Source organism: Euphorbia lathyris, chromosome 9 (genome assembly GCF_963576675.1).
Source record: "Euphorbia lathyris chromosome 9, ddEupLath1.1, whole genome shotgun sequence".
NCBI lineage: Eukaryota > Viridiplantae > Streptophyta > Magnoliopsida > Malpighiales > Euphorbiaceae > Euphorbia > Euphorbia lathyris.
This window is the reverse complement of record NC_088918.1, coordinates 79,161,947-79,172,190: the sequence shown is the minus strand read 5'-3', so window position 1 is coordinate 79,172,190 and position 10,244 is coordinate 79,161,947.

Here is a 10,244-nt window from a genome sequence, read left to right as displayed (position 1 = left end):
CAAGGCGCACTTACAAAAATAAAAATTATAAAACTATAAAACTAACATAAAAATGCAATGAATACTAAATCATGAGAATATCTTAAGCATAAATAAATTTAAAATGCAAAATAAACCCCATATTAGCAAACTTTAAAGTTGAATACTAATTCCTAAGTTCTACTCCTAATCAAAACTCTCCAAATCCATCACTCCTCATCATCACTATCACACTCCTCGTCTAAAGCATCATCATCAAACTGATCCTCTTCATCCTCGTCAACAAACTCAGTTTCTTCTTCCTCCTCATCTCGAACAACTACATGGGATTTTCCTCGATCCTTGGAAGATGATACTTTAGCCTTTTTTCCTACTCCTCTAGTGTTATATGCACTCTCTTCAACTCCAGCAGCCTTACCAACTAAACCCCATGTTAGAGTATCATTTTCAAACACGAGTTCATCTTCAACTCTTCAAATGACTCTGTCTCTTGGTCTTCTAATTAGTTTAAAACATATAATCTCTCTCCTCTTTAATACTTTTTGTTAATAGAACATGTGCTCCATCCCAGATATATAAGAAAAACTGCCCATAACTGCCTCTAACTGCCAAGGCGCGCCTTAGTGCGCCTTTGGCAATTGCATTTGGCGCACAATGGCGCACCAGGCGCGCGCCATGGCGATTGCGCCTCGCCATGGGGCTGCCATGGCGCTAAGGCCTGCGCCTGGTGCGCCATGCGCCATAGGCGCGCCTTTAATAACTATGCTAATAATTTGTTCTTGCATTTTCAAGTTGAGGTTAAATTGTTATGAGCATTATGAAAGTCATTGCCTTTTTTCACGGAGACTTACGTGGTTTTTTGTATTCCTACTTTCACTCGTACGAGTCTATATGGACATGGACGATATTCTAAATGTTTTCATTTTGAGGTCATTTAGGTGTTGTTTGGTTATGGGAGAGAAAGTGGATGTTTAGAGAGAGAGCGCTCCAGAAATATTAATTTTGGAAAATAAGAAACATGGTTTCATGGTAAATATGGTTCTAAATAATTTTTAATTCTTGGACTTTTACATTTTGAGGTTGAAGACGCGTGATAGAGTAGGGATACAATACAAAATGGTAAGAATAAGCTACTATTCCAATAGAAATAATAGGATTCTTCCGGGGGGAAAGGAAAGAACGCAGCCACGTTCTGTTCGAGGATCTCGAGCTCTCTGGAGAAGACATGTGCGAGAAAGCTGCTTTGGTTGGGAAAACTTACTTCCGAGACCCAATGGCACTTCGTATCCATGTCTTTCAACCAATTCCTATTTTAATTAAAGTTTAGTGGTCTTAATGTTAGAAAGTGTAAAGTCGATTGATTTTTATTTTACGTTTTGAAGTTTAATGGTCATGCTGTGAAAATGAGTGAAGTTCAGTGACCATATTGTTATGTGAGTCCGTTTGGATCGGTACTATTGTAGAATTTCTTATATTAGCGGGTCAATATATCCCCAATCCCATCAAGTTGTCAAAAAATTGCAACCACCCCTGAACTTCAAGATGTGACAACTAACTCTCTTAATTTGCTTATTTAGAATAAATAACCCCTCAAATAGGTTAATATTTGTGATTTTCGGCATTTCTTTTTTTGCATTTTCTGTTAATGTTTCATCATATTAGTTAGATGTAGGAACCGATAGTTTGAACATCTTTTATTACTGGTGTAATATTATGTTGAATGTTTTTTTTGAGTTTAGGGGTTATTTGTTCCAAATAAGCAACTTGTGGTGTTATTTATTCCAAATAAGCAATTTGAGGGGTTATTGGCTCCAAATAAACAAATTGAGAGGCTTAGTTGTAATTTTTTAAAGTTTAGGGGTCAATTGCAGTTTTTGGAGAACTCGAAGCGGCTGAGGATGTATTGGGCCTTAGATAGCGGATGTATCGAATATCAAATATTTTTACCTATGAATTGTTGTTTTTATCTTCAATTTAATGCTTAGTTTAATTTTTCCATTGAACTTTTTTCTGAGATTTGGTATTTGGTGTACTAATTTGTTCTTGCATTTTCAATTGAGGGTTAAATTGTTATGTGCATTATGAAAGCCAATGATTTTTTTTTTACGGAGTAAACGCGGTTCTTTGATTATTCGTGCTTTTATCGGTTTGAGTATATAAATATCGGGACCATTATAGAGTCTCTCTTCAAATAGGGTAGCAAATATTTGTACCTACAAATGTTCAATTTTTCCATTGAACTTTCTCGAGAGTCTATGTGCTAATTTGAATTTTCGAATTGAGGGTTAAATTGTTATGGGCAGTATGAAAGTCAATGCCTTTTTATACGGAGTCTACACGATTCTTTCTTTGATAATTCGTGCTTTATTGGTTTGAGTCTGTATGGATAGAGACTATTATAGAATTTCTGTTTGTATCAAATATATTTTCACCTATTGACGTTCTTTTACCTTAAATATGATGTATATTCATTTCAGATATTATTAACGAAATTTTTCATTTAGTCACGAATCTTGTTTCATTCTATTTGTATGTCATATTGTTATATGTGCATATGATCTTGTGTGAGTTTTATCATGTTCAGAATTTTATTACGTGTTACCAAAAAAAAAAAAAAAAATCCAGTGAGTTTAAGGGTATTACATTTTCAAACATAGTCTAAAATTGTAAAATCATTGTATTCTCAAACTTATACATGAATAAAATATTTTATTTTAATGATTTGTGAAATAGATTCAATTTATTAACGTTTAACTTCTAATTGTACCATTTATAACATTAAAAGTAACATTACTTTTGGTGCACGTGTTTTTCAAATTTGCCCCTAACCTATAAAATAATATAATTTTACCTATAATTCTTTCAAATAAGAGTAACTTTATCTCTAATTATTAAAAAATCTAAAAAACTGGTATGCTGTTATTTAACTGTCGATATGTTAAATAACAATTATATCTAATATATTTGTTCTGTTATTCACCTACCAAAATGCTAATATTTAAATTTTCCGATACAATTTAATCATAAAAAACTGTTCAAAATGTTTTCTATATTATTAAAATATAAACTTGTCAAAATATATGAAATTACTTTTGTTTATCAATAAACTTATTTGAAATACCGAATGTGACGACAAATAAATGTAAAATTTGATCTTATTTAATTAAGAATGTGCTAAGAGTTAAAATTACATTATTTCATACTTTAATAGGTGGAATAATTCATAACCCTTTGTTAATTCATTACATAAAGAAAGCAGACCATATGTGAGATAATTGTAAAATTTGATCTTATTTAATTAAGAACACTAAGAGTTAAAATTACATCTCTTCAAAAAAAAAAAAAAAAAAAAAGGTTAAAATTACATTATTCGTACTTTAATAGATGGAATAATTCATCACCCTTTGTTAATTCATTACATAAACAAAGCAGACCAAAGTGATATTAAAATTTAAAAGTGAAACCGTTAAATCTATGTTTATTAAATCTAATTTCAAAATGCTTTGAATCTCTACTTAAACTTATGATTCTATTTGACAAATAGTTGTTAGCTGATTACTTTTTTTGTTTGCTGATTTGACTAGCTGATTGTGTAAACTAGTTTGGTAAACTTAGCTGATTACTAATAGATGTTTATATAAAATGACAAATAAGAATATGGTAAAACCTTTATTTGGAGTTAACGGGTAGTAATTAGAAATAAAAATGTCCTTCAAAAAGGATAGAGCAACAAGCTAATTGAAAAGGCTCATAAAACTAGATTTTAAAAAAATAGTTTTTTTTGGATCCAATAAGTTCTTTCAAACCTCTCCTCACCAAACACCATTGTTAGAGGTTTAACTAGTCAAAACATTTAAAGTGATTCAAACCTCTAATTTTACTCCAAAAATCTCTTTACCAAACAGACCTATTTGATCGTCACTGTTAGATCTAAATTTATTTTGTTGGATTCACCATTAGTTTTCACCATTATATATATATATATATATAGGAGAGAGCTCTTGTGAGAACTTTTTTTTAGGTGAGGACACTTTCTTATGGTGAGAACACTCAAAACTACGTCGTTTTGAGTATAAAATTTAACAAAAAAACTCTGCTACTTATGTGGTTCGAAACTTGGCCTCCTCATTTACACTTCACATGCTTACCACTAAGACAATAGCTTTTCTTATGAATTGTGTCGTGCGCTGCTTAATATACCACGGCCCTTGTAGCTTCTATTGTTTAATATTTGACGCATTCACTTATTAATATCGATTAAATTCGCATAATAATAAATTATTAATAGAAAAAAAAGAAATGTGCATAATAATTAATTATTAATAGAAAAAAATCCAAGAACATGCTCTAATTTCTTATTTATTTAATTCCTTTATATTTAATTTATGTTTTAAAATATTAAGGACGATGTTCTAAATATTGTTACATATGTTCTAAACTTTATAATTTGTGTTCTAAAAATTAAGATAATGTTTTAAAAAAATAGTAAATATATGGATCTTTTTTTTTTTGTTAAAAAAAACTCATATTCTAAATAACATAACGTATGTTCTAAAGTTTATAGTTTGTGAAAATTAAGTATAATTTTCTAAAAAAATCAGTAGATATCTGGATCGTTTTTTCATTTGTTTTAGGGTTAATACATACATTTACCCTTGTATTATCACGAAAAAACAGATATGCCCTTATATCAAATAAACCCATAAAATTATCCCTAAATTTTTCACAAACCTGCAATTATGTCCTAAACTAACAGACCTGTGATGTGGCATAAACGGTGTTGTCTTCCATTTAATATAAGGGCATATCCCTAATTGATAAACTAAGAAAACCCGTATAATAAATTAAATTAAGAACTAATTTAATCTAATCCTATAAATAACACCCAGAACTCCATATTTTCATCCCAAATCAAACCCAAAAAAATCAGCAGCAAAAGTTTAAACAAAGATGGTGAGATTAAGCTTGAATGAAGATGGTGAGATTAGAATCAAAAACTTAAACAGAGCTTTATCAAACTCGTTAATGGTAAAGGAAGCTCTTTCTCTCTCTACATATTCTTCAGTTTCTCTCTCTATATATACTTCGGTTTCTCTCTCTAAAATTCTGCTTAAGCTTTACTCCAAATAATCAAAATTCTTCAAAGATTTTGGCCTGTAAGTGGATATTGATACTTGTAGCTTCAAAAATTGGAAGTTGTTCACGTTTTCATTGAAAACAAGGAGATATTTAATGGTGAAATGGAGGAGCTTTGGTGCAATCAAAAAGCTTTGCTGCCATTTTTTATTTGAAATCGAAAAGCTTTACTGCAATGGAGTTGATTTGAGATGAGAAGCTTTTGGTTTGAAATTGAGTCGTGGGTCTACAATGATGGTGTGGGTTTAATTTTGGTAATAAAATGGAGATATTTAATGGGTTTAAGGTGCTGCTGCCTTTTTTTGTGTGGATGGGTTGTGGATATTATTTGTAGGATTAGATTAAATTAGTTTTTGATTTAATTTATTATATAGTTTTTATTAGTTTACCAATTAGTTATATCAAATAAAGGGCATACTGTTTATGCCATATCACAGATCTGTTAGATCTGTTAGTTTAGGGTATAATTGCAGGTCTGTGAAAAAATCAGGGATAATTTTATGGGTTTATTTGATATAAGGGCATATCTGTTTTTCCGTGATAATACAAGGGCAAATATGTGTATTAACCCTTTGTTTTATAATATAATTTATAATTCATGTTCGAAAAAACATAACACATGTTCTAAAAAACATAATATATGTTCTAAAAAATATGTCGTACGTTCTAAACTTCATAGTTCGTGTTTTAAAAGTTAAAATATATGTTCTAACGTATGTTTTAAAAAATATATAGTTTGTGTTCCAAAAATTAAGTATAATGTTCTAAAAAATCAGTAGATATCTGGATCGTTTTTTCATTTGTTCTATAATATAATTTATAACTCATGTTCGAAAAAACATAACACATGTTCGAAAAAACATAACGTATGTTCTAAAAAATATGTCGTACATTCTAAACTTCATAGTTCGTGTTTTAAAAGTTAAAATATATGTTCTAACTTATGTTTTAAAAAATATATATTTTTATATAACATAAAGGGTAATTAATTTATTAGTCCCTATATTTTGATAAAACACACTGTTTAGTCCCTGTATTTTCAAAAATACATAGTAAGGTCCTTAACCTTTTTCTCAGTGAACTGTTTAGTCCTTCTGTCTGTTTGTTAGATTTTTTTACCTTTTATGACTTCGGAAATAACTAAATTACCCTTTACTATTTACCTTCAAACTTCAGAAGAGGAAATCCAATTTAGAAGAAGAAGCTATTTGTATGGAGAACAAGAAAAAGAACATACCCAATGCTTACGTATTTGAACGATTAAGAAGAAAATAAAAAAGAAGAACACTCATAGTTGATTTCAGATGCATTATAGTTTAAAGGAAAGAAAAATAAAGAAAAAAAAGAACGCAAATCCAAATTGACTAACAGAATCTTCATGAGAGTCTAACAACAGGGACTAAACAGTTCACCAAGAAAAACGTTAGGGACTAAACAGTTCACCGAGAAAAACGTTAGGGACTTTACTGTGTGTTTTTGAAAATGCAGGGACTAAACAGTGTGTTTTGTCAAAATATAGGGACTAATAAATTAATTACCCTAACATAAATTACAAAAATATAAAGAAATTAAATAAATAAGAAATTGGAGCATGTTCTTGGATTTTTCTTCTATTAATAATTCATTATTATGCACATTTTTTTCTATTAATAATTCATTATTATACACATTGCTTTTTTTCTATTAATAATTCATTATTATGCATATTTAATCGATATTAATAAGTGCATGCGTCAAATATTAAACAATAGAAGCTACTAGTACAATGGTATATTAAGCAGCGCGCGTGATATAATGCTCAAGAGAAGTAATTGTCTTAGTGGTAAGTAAAGTGGAGTGTAGATGGGAAGTCCCAGGTTTGACCTGTACTAGCATCATTTAGTATTTTTTATTGATTTTTATTGATTTCTATACTCAAAACGACGTAGTTTTGAGTGTTCTCACCATAAGGAAGTGTTCTCACCTAGCATCATTTAGTGTTTTTTTTATTGATTTTTATTGATTTCTATACTCAAAACGACGTAGTTTTGAGTGTTCTCACCATAAAAAAGTGTTCTTACGTAAGGGAGGGTTCTCACTTGCTCCCCTATATATATATATATAATACACTACAACTCTAATTTTGCATTTAATATTATACCATAAAACTAAAAATATAATAAAATTTACTCAGTTGGCATATTAAAACTTCGATTCTTATGATCGATTTGTTTCAATGTTGACTAATTAATAAGTCGTGATATAATGAATTGAAAAAGTATATTCTAAAATGATGAAATATTTTTTTTTATTTGGATAAACTAAAAAGATGAAGTATTTTTAAAAGAAAAAGTATAAAAATACACTTCATCATTTGACCTCAAGCCTCATAATTTGATTTAAATTATTTTAAATTGAAAAGTATTAAAACAAAGTTTGTGATGTGATGAATTGAATTATTAATGTGGAATCTTAAAGGGAAATATCCATTTTCTTTGGCTAAATTATAGAGAATAGGGGGTCAAATTTGCCTTTAAATTGTCTTTAAAATTGGTATGAAAGGTTTATACCCAAATTTTATAATGTTTATATTTTAATACCTATTTTTATACTTAAAAATTATTATATTTTACGCAGCCGCAGAACGCTTTGACAGAAATAAATTTTGGATATATTTTATTTATATAGATCCAATTTTGAATAAGAATTAATAGAAGCCAAAACCGCACTAACAAATCTCTAAAAATCCTTTGAAATAGAAGTATGGATCATGAACAATTAATTTTGATAGAAACTCTTCGAAACAGAGTAAAAAAAACCTCACTGAACCCCTCAAAATAGCATTAGTTCATTGATATTTTGCACTAGCATATAAAGTAATCCGATGACTGCAAAACATTCTGCGGGTGTGCAGAATATAATAGTTTTAAATAAAAATTGATTTCATGTATCAAAATGTAAATTTGATATAGTTTGGATATCAAAAATATATTATATTTTCATGGCTGATTTGATTATGGGTTAATTTAATCCTTCGTGCCAACTTTAAGGACTGAGTTATTACTTAAAAATTGATTTGGGCTAAATTGAACCTTCACGCCAATTTGATCCTTTATCCATAAGATTAAAGCACTATTTGATTAAAGTACTATTTGGCCCCTATCAATTTTAAATTTTGATTTTTGGTTCTTGTTTTATTATTTGGTAACATTTTATCCTTGATCTATTCAAATTATTATCCTTTGCGACATAACCTATTATTTGGTTACATTTGCTCACTGGTCTATCTAAAATTGGTGAAATCTCAACCATTTATACTGGTTAAGATTTCACTAATTTTGGATAGGTCAGTGAGCAAATGTAACCAAATAATAAGTAAGGGAGGCAAAAATAGACATCTTAAATAGATTAGAAGGCAAATATTATCAAATAATAGATTAAAGGTCAAGATCTAAAATTTTAGATAGATAATGGACCAAATAGTGTTTTGAACCTAAATATACAGTAAAACCTCTATAAATGCATATCGTTGGGACCGGAAAAAAATATTCATTAAGCGAGATTATTTATTTATCGATAAATGAATAAATTATTCATTTATCGATAAATTAATAAATTATTCATTTATCGATAAATATTCATTAGATATGTAATTATCTTATTTAGGAAATATATTATTTGATTGATTTGTAATTATCACATTAGCATAATTACAAATCAATCAAATAATTATAGGCATAATTATAGGCACAATTATAGGTCTTGCTTTTTGTAAATTCTTGGGTATTTATATTGATCAATATATGTATTTTGTATACAATTTAATAATTATTACTTTATATTTTCATTGGGCCCTTAAGAATTTAAATATTTTTTATTACTTAATGCATTTAGCGAGGTTATTACTTTAGTCCATTGGCACAAATCGGGATCGGAAGAATTTATTATATAATCGAGGTTATTATTTTATCAAATATTCATTTATCGAGGTTTAACTGTATATTTTTACTAACATATATATATATATATTATATATATATATATGTTGACACTTATATTTGCCTAAAAACTTCAATTCCCTCTTAAACTTGTAAAAATTCCAAATGATTCTATATTCTTATCTAATTATATTTAATAACTCCTTATTTTCTGTTGGATGCAGAAAATGGAGACACGCTTCTCCACATATCAAAGTGCTCGCCACATATAAAAGAAATGCCAAATAGACAAATCACTACGAACTTTTAAAAGTTTATGGGACAATTGAAGTTTTGAGGTTATTGGATACAATTGAACATGACTATTGAATACAATTTGGAGAAAAATAGAGTGTTATTGAATGCAATTGGATAGAAATATGAGGTTATTTGGAACTTTTAAAAATTCAAGAGAGCAGTTAAAGTATTAAGCCAAGTATAGAATTAACAAATGTATCGAGGTTTTGAAATTAGACATAAAAGTCATTTAATTTTAACCTTTATTAACACGAAAGTTCCTTACAAAAATAAATAATTTTAAAATAACTAGTGAAAACTTCAAAATAAAAAAGCATAATAATTAGAGTTGTATAGTATTATATTTCACACGAAACCACATCAATATTTATCGTTTTCTCTCTCTAATCAAATAAGTAGGAATAAATGGAGTAAACGGGTCATGTCCCATGTACTGATGTATTTATGGCCCATCCATAACCTAGGGGGTGTTTGGTAGCTGCTTTTCGATCTCATGTTTGCCTTTTCACTTTGAAAATGAGAGTTTAAGGTGTTTGGTTAGAGACCTCCTGTTTGCTTTTTGTAGCCGAAAAGTAGCTTTTTATAAAAGCAGAGAATCCCTGCTTTTTGGAACAGCAGCCTTTTCAAAAGGCAAACAGCAAACCGTAACAGGAAACAGCAAACAGCAACAGTAAACAGCAGGTAAAACAAACGGACCCCTAATCAGTTAGGGTTAGAGTTAGGGTCAAGGTTAAGTCTTTAGGTTTAACCTATCTATAAATAGATAGATATGTAGGCTAAACCTAACACCCTAATAACATAATAATAAAAGATTGCACAAAGGCAATCCCTCTGTTCCCTTTCCCTTAGCCGTCCCTCCTGTCACACCCGACCCTAAATGGCATCGGGTATGAACGGAATATAGGATAACGAACT